This window comes from Pygocentrus nattereri, chromosome 1 (assembly GCF_015220715.1).
Source record: "Pygocentrus nattereri isolate fPygNat1 chromosome 1, fPygNat1.pri, whole genome shotgun sequence".
Classification (NCBI taxonomy): domain Eukaryota; kingdom Metazoa; phylum Chordata; class Actinopteri; order Characiformes; family Serrasalmidae; genus Pygocentrus; species Pygocentrus nattereri.
Genome location: NC_051211.1, coordinates 5,807,949 through 5,819,740, shown reverse-complemented (window position 1 = coordinate 5,819,740; position 11,792 = coordinate 5,807,949). Strand labels below are relative to the sequence as shown.

Genomic DNA, 11,792 nt, shown 5'->3' with positions numbered 1-11,792 from the left:
GTCCTCTCAGACGTGGCTGTCATCAGCGTGAGCGCCGTTGGGTACGCAGACTGCAGCAGATGGCCCAGAATGGCAGGAGACTGGAGGAGAGGCAGCGGGCGATATGTGTGGTCTGCGTGAGGGAGGGGAGAGAAAAAAGAGAAAGAGTGAGAGAGAGAAAGAGAGGTGAGTGGGATTGCAGAGGAGAGGGAGGGATGGAGGGAGGAGGATAGAGAGGTGGCTTAGAGACGCACTTGCACTTTGTCAGACGTTTGAGGGACGCACTTCAGTTTTGACTCGTCTCAAGAAGAGGGTGACACTCTATTTTGAGTGGATGAAGCAAACAGATCCTCAGTAACATCAACAACGTATCAATGATGAAGCCGCAGTGAGTCCATTCAGTGGATTATCAAGAGACTTTAAATTAACGGTGTAAATAAGGTTTGTTTATAATCTGCCGAGTTCGGTTGTTTTTCACTTCATATCTGTGGATGTTTAACCTGAGAGGAACTGAACCCAGAAAGGCTTTGATCCAGACCATCACTAGTTTAGGTTAAATTTTGGATTAGGATTAGTGCCAGTGTGAGGGGTTAGGATTCAGGTTTGGGTTGTGGTTAAGGCTAGGATTAGAGTCAGGGAGAGGGTTTGGACTAGGTTTTGTGTTAGGGCCTGGGTTAGGATTGGGGCCAAGGTTCAGGTTAGGATTAGATTTTGAATTGAGGTTCAGATTAAGGTTATGGTGAGACACATGCTGAGGGTTAGGATTAGATTGTGACTTGAGGTTAAGGTTAGGATTAGAGTCAGGGAGAGGGTTTGGACTAGGTTTTGTGTTAGGGCCTGGGTTAGGATTAGGGCCAAGGTTCAGGTTAGGATTAGATTTTGAATTGAGGCTCAGATTAAGGTTATGGTGAGACACATGCTGAGGGTTAGGATTAGATTGTGACTTGAGGTTAAGGTTAGGATTAGAGTCAGGGAGAGGGTTTGGACTAGGTTTTGTGTTAGGGCCTGGGTTAGGATTAGGGCCAAGGTTCAGGTTAGGATTAGATTTTGAATTGAGGCTCAGATTAAGGTTATGGTGAGACACATGCTGAGGGTTAGGATTAGATTGTGACTTGAGGTTAAGGTTAGGATTAGAGTCAGGGAGAGGGTTTGGATTAGGTTTTGTGTTAGGGCCTGGGTTAGGATTAGGGCCAAGGTTCAGGTTAGGATTAGATTTTGAATTGAGGCTCAGATTAAGGTTATGGTGAGACACATGCTGAGGGTTAGGATTAGATTGTGACTTGAGGTTAAGGTTAGGATTAGAGTCAGGGAGAGGGTTTGGACTAGGTTTTGTGTTAGGGCCTGGGTTAGGATTGGGGCCAAGGTTCAGGTTAGGATTAGATTTTGAATTGAGGTTCAGATTAAGGTTATGGTGAGACACATGCTGAGGGTTAGGATTAGATTGTGACTTGAGGTTAAGGTTAGGATTAGAGTCAGGGAGAGGGTTTGGACTAGGTTTTGTGTTAGGGCCTGGGTTAGGATTAGGGCCAAGGTTCAGGTTAGGATTAGATTTTGAATTGAGGCTCAGATTAAGGTTATGGTGAGACACATGCTGAGGGTTAGGATTAGATTGTGACTTGAGGTTAAGGTTAGGATTAGAGTCAGGGAGAGGGTTTGGATTAGGTTTTGTGTTAGGGCCTGGGTTAGGATTAGGGCCAAGGTTCAGGTTAGGATTAGATTTTGAATTGAGGCTCAGATTAAGGTTATGGTGAGACACATGCTGAGGGTTAGGATTAGATTGTGATTTGAGGTTAAGGTTAGGATTAGGATTAGAGTCAGGGTGAGGGTTAGAATCAGGTTTTAGGTTAAGGTTAGAATTAGGGCCAGGATTAGGTTTAGGTTTTGCCTAAGGTTGGGTAAGGTTAGGTTTTGCTTAATTGAAGTAACATTTTAATTCTACCTTCATATCATATCAACAATATATTTACCTAATATAAATAACGTATAAACATGAAGTGTTACCAAAACTTTTTGTTGTGGTGGGCTGAAGTGTAGTGTTTGTGGTGGATTGAGGGCCAGTACATATAAAAGTAAGGTTGGTGGTACTTGGTTACCTTTTCTGATACCTCACTATGGGGTAACTTGGAGAAACTTTGCACATGTTTGCTGTCTTCCACAATGTCTCACCTTTAGGCTCAGAATAGACATTTTTGAGATCACCAACTCATAACTGATGGCTACAGTCATAAGCCAATATTTGGTCCTGGTGACATCACATGCTGATTTTCTCCACTCAAAAAATGGTGCTTTAGGGGTTCCTTAGTAAAGAAAATTGTGTACAGAGCCACAAACACCTAAAAGCCTGACCGCAAACCTGGAGCTCCTTTAGTGACACTAATGGAATGACTAATGCAATAACAGACCTGACAATAGACACTGCTGTGCCGTGTTGTTATTGTTATTGAGTGTGTCCTGTGACATAATGCTGACATCTATGCCATGACCTTTCAATCCAGGATATCAGTGGAAGTTGAAAAAAATCCAGAAGGAGTCAAATCTCACACATGTTAAATTACACAGCCTCTTCTGGTATAAACAAATCCGGCTTGAATAGTTATTTAGTGCTTTAGTTAATTATCTTAATTATTCATCTTCTACCATAATTCATCTTGTTCGGTATTTTACTGCATTTTTTGTCTTTGTACGGTGCACAAATATTTCCTCCTAAAACTTTTACTCCAGAAAAAAGGTCAGGAAAGCATCAAGTCCCAAAGATTTCCTGCCTGAGGAAAAATCTAGGAAAAAACACATATTACACATGTGCAAACAAAGCAAAATTCGAGAAAAGAACAGGCACTGAATAACAAGAAGGTACAGCAGAAGAGCTACTGATGAATATTTCTTACAGTATTTGAAGTTGAGTTCTAATCTATTTATTCACATTATTGATCTTTAAATCTTCCCTACCTTTTTTTTCCACAACTGCCTAGAGTGTTGCATGCTTGATTCTACACTATTCATGTTGTGTTACTCACTTAACTCACCACGGGATTGGACATTTAAAGATTTGTCCAGTGGTTTACCACTGCATATAGGTCTACAGTGCTGCACAACAAATATAGTCATCACTTAGACGCAGTTGGTGTATTTTGGGTTTTAAATTTTACCCCTACCAGGTGATGGGCCTGCCTGTGGCCCAAGGTTTCATTACACGCTTCCATAACCTAAGAATAGCTCAAGTAGTTTGCATTGAATTTGCATTAGTTACTTAATAATAAGCCTTAGTATGTAATAATTCTGTGAATTTAAGGGGCTGAATCATAAGGACCCCACACAAAGATACATAGAAAAAAAATGCAGATTGCACTTATGTGGGCAATGAACAAAATGCAGTAATTATAAAAAAAAAAACCTATGCTTTCTTCAACCCTTACATGTCCAGGGTTGATGCTGTCATTTTACTATACAATTGGGTTAAATTACATAGTAATATATATGTACTTATGTCATTAATTACATAGGTAGTAATTATATTTATGTTGACTGTTTTTGACATGCTTGGGTCTGCATGCCTTACTCTTCCATTTATTTTGGCATTAAACAATGACAAACATTGTAAATTATGGTTTTCCTTTTGACAAACAACAAATAAATCAATCAAAATTCAATGTTGATAATTTGCACTTTCAACAGCTGCAAAACTCACAGTGAAACAGAATGAAACAAAATGTAAGAAGATGCATTTCGAAGTGCAAAGACCATGAGGGACCTAGAAGGGTCAAAGGACTTGTATAAACTGAAGGGGTCAGTGGAGGCGAGGTAGGTTTTTACTCCTTTGAACTGGAATCAGGCCACTGATATCTGAGAAAATGAGCAGCTATGGCTCCAAGTCAGGGCATGCAGATGTCTGAGGAAGCCCCCCGCGTGAAGTGCCTCCTCTGCCGTGCGTCAGAAAGGTCAAGTAACGAGGGATGCGAAACGGAGTTGAATTAATGCGCAACAGCTGAGTGCAGAAGGGAACGCGGCAGATGAGTGACAGCACGTATGCCACTGCATAATGAGCACATCTCCCTCTGAAAAGCTCCAGCTCAGTTTGCCCCGTCCATGCCCTCAGGTGGGCCCACCTCCCATCCGGGAACAGAAGCGCGTCCTGAGCCCGTTAAAGAGGTTCGGGTGAGAGACGCTACAGGAAGCTGACGTCTCTGTCGGAACGCTTGTGTGTCTATTTAGGTGGTTAATTTGGAGACGGAGTTGACAATGTGGTAGGCCATGTGCCCTTATTCTGACAAACAAATAAATAAAGCATTCTTCATTGTGGTTCACTGACAATACACACAAAAAAGCACTGGGATGTTAGAACACATTCACTAGAACAATTTGGTATCCGTCAAAAAAATAACATTTATACACCCTGCTGGTTTGGTTGTTGTAGACGTGTTTATGGGTGTAGATCGATGATTCTTCTCACAAGAGTGGGAAGCTCATTCAAACACCAATGCAAGTCAACAAAAACCGGTTGCTTTTACTTAACTCAGCACAGGATTAGACATTTAAAGATTTGTCCAGGAGGTTAGCAATAGGTGGTCTACGGTGCTACACAACAAACATAGTCATCATTTAGACACAGTTGGTATATTTTAGGTTTTAAATTTGACCCCTACCAGGTGATGGGCCTGCCTGTGGGCCCAAGGTTTCACTACACACTTCCATAACCTAAGAATAGTTCAAGTAGTTTGCATTGAAGTTGGAAACAAAGCCCAATAGGAGAGCTCGAGGAAGAACCACTGAGAGGAATCAAGACTCAAATGAAAAACTAATAATAGTACGAAGAAAAACCACCAACAGGGACCAAGACTCAAATGGAAAAACTCTAAGAGCATAAGGAAGATCCATTAACAGGAACCAAGATCCAGTAGGAGATGATCCCTAAGGAAGAACCACTGAAAGGAACCAAGACTTAAAAGAAAAACTTAGAAATAGCATGAAGAAGAACCTCTGAGAGGAATCAAGACACAAATGGAAAAAACTCTCCAAGATCATAAGGAAGAGCCATTAATAGGAATCGAGACCCAATAGGAGACATTCCCTGAGAGCACTAGGAAGAACCACTGAGAGGAACCAAGACAGAAATGGTAAAACTCTCCAAGAGCATAAGGAAGATCCATTAACAGGAGCCAAGACCCAATAGGAGACATTCCCTGAGAGCATGAGGAAGAACCATTAAGAGGTACCAAGACACAAATGGAAAAAAAAAAACAAACTAGACAAGGACAGGCACAGACACAGAAGCCGAAACAGGAGCAGGAGAACACGGAACAGAAACCACGGGCACAGACTCATGAGCAGAGGCAGAAACAGGCACAGAAACGGAAGAAGACACGGGCACAGAAATGGGAGACACAGACACAGGAACCGATGAAACACGAACAGAACGAGGACAAAACACGGAGGGAGGATGAGGAGGCACAACACAAAACGACGCCGAACGAGGGACGACCGGGGAGAAACAGGACAAGGAAGACAAGAACGCAAGACAGACCACGCAAAAGACAGGGGAACAGGCACCAAGACACACACAGGCACAGAAACTGGCACACAGACAGAAACAGGAACAGACGGGAACAACAACAGGAACAGGAACGGACACAGACACAACAGTAGGAAACAAGACAACACCAGGGACAGAGGAGGGCAAAAACGAAGGAACAGAAACAGCAGACACAGGAGGCACAGAAAGCCCACGGGGAACAGAGACAGGATAAATGGGAGGCCCCCGGAACAGACCGGGGGACACCAGACAGTCCACGGGGGCAGGCGGGCCTGCTACGACTGCCACGGCGACTGGCGGCGGGTCCGGAGGCACGGCGACTGGTGGCGGGTCCGGAGGTGGGGGACTGCCGCGTAGTGTGGCCGCGTGATCAGGCTTTCGGGCTGGGGACCTCTGCTCCAACCTGGAGGAACACACAGACACTGAACCCACTCGGCCGTTCCCAAGGCTCACTCAAGCTATAGGCAGCTCACAGTGGCGCTTGAGAACAAGCCGCTTACCATCGTACGGGTTATCTGTATGCTCCGTCCATCTCACCTCGACTTGCGCTGCAGGTCGCTCCTCCCTGCAGCGTTGTTCAAGCTGAGTGGACCCAAGGCGCTTACCTGAGACGCTCGTGTTCCCTCAGCACCAGGGGATTTGCTCTCACTGGCAGGGCGGCGTTCGGACGCAGGTAACTCAGGCTGCGTGAAAACAGAGTTTCGTCCCAACGGAACTGCCACAAGCCAATGTGTCGCTTACCTGCTGCGTCCATAGGCGGCCGGTCTTTATGTAACGGGGAGCGAGGTAGTGCACGCATGTGCAGAGGCAAGTGACTTTTATTGAGGGCAAATCCAAAATCAGGGTCGTAACGGTCCAGGGTCAAAGAGCCAATATGTACAGAATGGGGTGCAGACATGACGAGAAACACAAACAACCAAACAGTTCCAACAAAGACCAACACATCAAACAACGACCGATACATCAAATAAAGACCAGCAAACACTAAGGGCAAACACAGGGCTTAAATAACAAAGGGTAACGAGGGACAGGTGAACACAATGATGGGTGGAGACTTGAAACGAGGGGGCCGGACTAGAAAAACCAAAACAAAAACGCACATGGGCTAAACCAAAACACTAACACATGGACAGGACTGGGAGGGGCCAATCGTGACAAACAGTAACACAACCATACCAATAAGGGCTATAAGAATAATATATATATCCATCCATCTATCCATCCATCCATTTTCTAAGCCGCTTCTCCGTCAGGGTCGCGGGGGGTGCTGGAGCCTATCCCAGCAGTCTTCGGGCGGAAGGCAGGATACACCCTAGACAGGTCACCAGTCCATCGCAGAATAATATATATATAATAAATAAATAAACAAAGTCAGTCTAATTATTCAACAGAATTATTTAACAGATTAACCAATAAAATTAATAACTGTACTTCTCAATGAGACTGACTGAAACAAATACCACTGTCCTTGCATTGGTATGTCAGTATCTGTGATTTTTCTCCTTCAAATCAAGAGTAAGAGTACTTTTGACAGCTACATCTTTTGATGTGTCTCTGCGAATGTGTAATTATGCCAGGTGCTTCATATGAAAAAAGTCAAACTCCATATGTGTCACTGTGAGACTGAACCGTGATCTACAGCAGTCATGCAGGAAAATCACTGGCGTTAAAGTAACACAGATAGTGTTAAAGTTGTCTCCTAGGTACAAGGTGCTGCTACACAGGTCTTTAGTGTAGGTTTTAATTGAACCTTGAGGATTTTACCAAAGATCTTCTCAGGTTGTTCTCACTGTGGCAGAGTTAATATTGAGTACGGGCATTCAAGAGCATGTCATCCCATTGGCCTTGAAGCCTGACATACACATGGACTTATATCTCCGAAAGTATCCAGACAGCCATTTGAATTAGTGAACTCAGCTACTTTAAGGTGCAGAGGCATTCGATTACACATGAACAGCTTGTATAACCTCCATAGAAAAGCACTGGCCATAGAATGTGTGCTAGAGAAGCTGCACATGAAGTTAACATGCCCAGTTCTGGCTGGAGGGATATCAAGCCTCCCAATACTGGGCTGTGGTACAGTAGAACTGCATTTTCTGGAGTGATTCAATGCCTTTGGGAAGATTTGTGATCCAGAACCAATCAGCCAACATAAGCACTTGACCTCACTGACACTTATGTTTTTGAATGCAATCAAATCCTCACAGCAGTGTTTCAATATCTAGTGTAAAGTCTTCTAGAAGAGTTGAGACTGTAAAGGCAGCAAACGTGGACAAACTCTGTATGAATCCCCTTGATTTCAGAAGAAATGATGAACCAGCAGGTGCCTACAAACATATATACATATCTTGGGGAACTGGTTACATCAATGTTATGTAGCAGGGTTCAAGTAAACTGATGATTTTCCTCCTTTCAATTAGCTACGTGAAGTCTTATGTCACTTATACTATCAACTTACTGATTTTACATGCTGTCCAAAATGACTAGTGAAGCTACTGAATCATCTGAGTTGCTCTATGTAGTGTTGTTATTATTAAGTTCTGCCATTTCCAACCCCTGGTGACCATATGGATAGTGTTTCTCCAGAATGTCCTGTTTTCTGTTTGGGTCTTCCGGCTTCTCAATGGCTGATTCTTGATTCCTCTGATGGTATCCATCCATCTTGTTGCTGGTCATCTTCTTTTACCTTCAACTCTTCCAAGCATAAGAGTCTTTTCCAATTTGTTTCAGTTTGGTAATCTGGGCTTTGCCGTCCAAGGTTCTCCTAAAAGTCTTTACCAACACCAAAATTCAAAGGCATCAGTATTTTTCCTGCCTTGATTGTTTATTGATTGATTCCAACTTGCATATCCATAAAGAACCACAGAGAAAATCATAGCCTGGGTGATTCCATTCTTTGTGGAGACAAATCGTTTAATTTAAAGATCTTTTCAAGCTCCTTCATCCTTTTTCTGCCAAGAACCAATCTGTGTCATATTTCATGAGAGCTGGATTCTCTAAAGAAGCAGCGTAAGTAAACGCTGTCTATCATTTACACCATTTACACATCTTCTCCATCACTGGTACACTGGTTGAAATAAAGGTTCTGTGCAAGTACATTTTTCATTCAAAGATACAACAGTGGCTTTAAGGTCCAATTGGGAACCAATTGGGAACCTAACAGAAGTTTTTCCAGGTGAGAGGTTCATATTAGTACCTTTTCATAGCCAAATGTTTTAAAACAGAACAGTAAAATAAAAGCCTGGAGGAGAAACCGGGTGTGTGGAGTCAGTACAGCTTAGAAAATATCATTTCAGTGGATTATGGTAGTTACGTTCCCTCAATAAAGGTACTGAGATGTACCCTTGAGGGCACTGCCCCACTGACAGTTTACTACCTTTTTGGTGCAGTAAAAATAGTAATGACAGTAGTAATAGTCACTATGAATGGATTTTAAAGGGTAAACTCTTATCTCAAGCTTCTGTAAAACAATGTCTAAAACATTAGGCAGCAAATTCCTAATCATTTCATGTAATAACTTTCTGCTGGGGAGCTTTTAAAGACTCTTCAGACATCTGGTTCCTATTGGCACCGCTGTGAACGATTCTAAGTTTCTTTAGGATGAACATTTCCCTGAATGACTTTGTTTACATCTTATTTACCTATGAACAAATGTTGAAGAATCAATTTACTTCCCTGTTAAGAGTGGTCTTAAGGTGGGCATAGTCGTCTCAACAACTCAGCATAAGATATAAAGGCGAGCATGTTCAGCAGTGTGAGAACTCCCCTGTGTCTAATAATGTGACTGTAGACTCAGTTTGATGAGCAAAAGCTCTGTTTCCCAAAAGCAGCCCAGAACTAAAATAGTGTGTGGGGGTGGGGGTGGGGGGGGGGATCATGTGTATGCTCTTTCTAGATGTTGCAATGATCTTAAGGCTGCAGTGCTTTGGGGAACCTCACCCTAGGCTGGTAGAGTACATCAGAGAAGAAAGTCAGAAATAAAGCTGCTCTCTTCATGTGTCTTGCTGTTTTTTTCCCCTGCCATCTCTGCTGTTTTCAGAGTCAAGTCAAAAATTACAGCAGAGGTTCACAGTGCACAGGTGTTGGAGTGGATGTATGGACAAACACACATGCAATTGTATTCCTGTCTTTGTGGGATATTTCCACCCGCTTCGGTATAGCTGTGAAATGCTCGGCCAAAATGCTTGCACATGGACAAAAGATTGGGCATGCCCAGACATATTCCCCATATGTGCTTGTTGAACATTTCATTCCTAAATCAAGGGCATTAATGTGGAGCTTGTCCCCCTTTGCGTTTTTTTCTTTCATTTTTCTCCAATTTTCTCCCCAATTCCACCCGTTAGTTAGGACTCCCTCAATCACACGTCACTGGACAGCCGAATGTGCATGGTTGAAATCACCAACCACCAGATCTGTTACGTCGGCTAAGTGCACTGAGTGATGGGGGAGAAGAGGGGGCATCCTACCCACCCAGAGAGCGAGGCCAATTGTGCTCTCTTGGACTCCTGGCTACAGATGGCTGTAGCATCACCAGGGATTGAACTCACAATCTCCTGATTATAGGGCCAATGCTTAGACAGTTGTGCCGCTCAGAACCCACTCGCTACCTTTCTAAGAAGGTTTTACACTTGATTTTTGTAACATAGTACGAGGAATTTACCTCCATTCTGCCACTGGAGGTCCGGATCTGATGTTGACCGACAAGGCTTGGGTTGCGGTTGGTGTTCTAGTTCATCCCAAAGGTGTTGGATGAGGTTGAGGTCAGGGCTTTATGATTTGAATCAAGTTCTTCCAAATCAAACTTTACTAATCATTTCTTTATGGAACTCTATTGTGTGCATTGGGTTTCACTATCATCCTAAAACAAATTTGGAGAGCACAGTCCTTTAGAATACCTTTGTATGCTGTAGCATTAAGATTTCCCTTCACTGGAAATAACTTGGCAAAACCAAACACTGAAAAAGAGCCCCAGCCCATTATCCCTCCTCTACCAAACTTTACAGTTGACCCTTGGTGAAACATGATTCATCACTCCAGAGAGTGTGTTTACAATAGAGTTCCAGTATAGTGTTCTTTGCAAACTCCAGCTGATGCCTGGTCATGCATGTGGTAATCTTAGGCTTGTTTGAAACCAACTGAGTGGAAAGGTTGCATCTTAAGACAGGACCACATTGAAAGTCACTGATCTCTTCAGTATAACCCATAGTACTGCCAGTGTTTAGCTATAGAGATTTCATATTATATACTGACTAGTATGCACTTGTTAGCCATGAATGTGGTTTAAATGCTCCTACTTATCAGAAAGTGTATCCACTTATATAATACTAATTAAATAATACTCTAATTAAAAATTTTGGTTAGAAACAAAGTGAGTCTGGTCTTTTGAAACCTAATGGAAAATTAGTCCAATCAGGATTTTTTCCCCCACTGTGATATGTAGGCAGATACAACCAAGTGAGCACTCTCATTGGATAGGACTTCAGGATCTAAACTAAAGGCCTTACATGTTGGACTCAACTACCAACACAATTAGAAAGTGAAAGTAAAAGTGATCACATTTTGATTTACAATGGGTGAAATCAATTCCATGAACAAAAAAAGTCCCTAGGTGAATATGAGCAGTAGGACAACCCACAAGTCTTTAACCCCTTAAAACCTCAAGGCTATTACTTAATAAGGCTTATAATCCTTTAAAAATTGTTGAGCTGTTCTTAAAATTATAGAAGTATGTAATAAAACTTTGGATCCACCAGTGGGCTCCGGCTATCTAAGGGGTTTTCCAAGTGTAAGTGCTTAGTTTGACTTTAAACTACACCATCTTGTAAACGCTGCTAACCATAGGCAATCAAACTTTGTATTTACATCATCTTGTCAGCACTGTTAACATTTTAGGGGTTAATGGAAATGAAGAATTTGCCAGGACTCTTTACTGAGTCACTATCTGAAACATATAAGGTAAAATGTACATTATGATCTGTTCCAAGATTCGAATAAAACATGTTGAATGCCTTTTACAAGCTTCAAATGTCCATATTTAGGCCCATTTCTTCGTTTTACCCCTACAAGCAGCTGTCTTACCGTTTTTTCTTTTTTTCTCATAACTCTCAGTTTGGAGTCTCTGAAAACCCTCAGTTGGGAGGGTCATGTAGCCCTAACACTTCGCCCCACCCCTCTATCTCAACAAGATTTGAGACACCCTACTCCTAGACATGAACACGCAAAACAGAGGGCTAAGGCCTACAAGGTAAGGGGAAGGGGTGAAAAGGACTGGGCCTTAGTTTTAGAA

General features: G+C 42.6%; 1 long non-coding RNA gene across 2 annotated transcripts in view; it reads left to right on the top strand.

Moving 5' to 3' along the window:
• Positions 1 to 226: 226 nt before the first annotated feature.
• LOC108429057 overlaps positions 227 to 11,792 on the top strand; it is a 63,450-nt gene continuing 51,884 nt past the window's right edge. The window contains exon 1 of one of the 2 annotated variants that reach the window (XR_005130185.1): positions 227 to 367. This is a non-coding gene — a long non-coding RNA (uncharacterized LOC108429057). Of the gene's footprint in view, positions 421 to 11,792 lie in introns of both variants that reach the window. The other variant, XR_005130187.1, reaches the window with a different exon arrangement.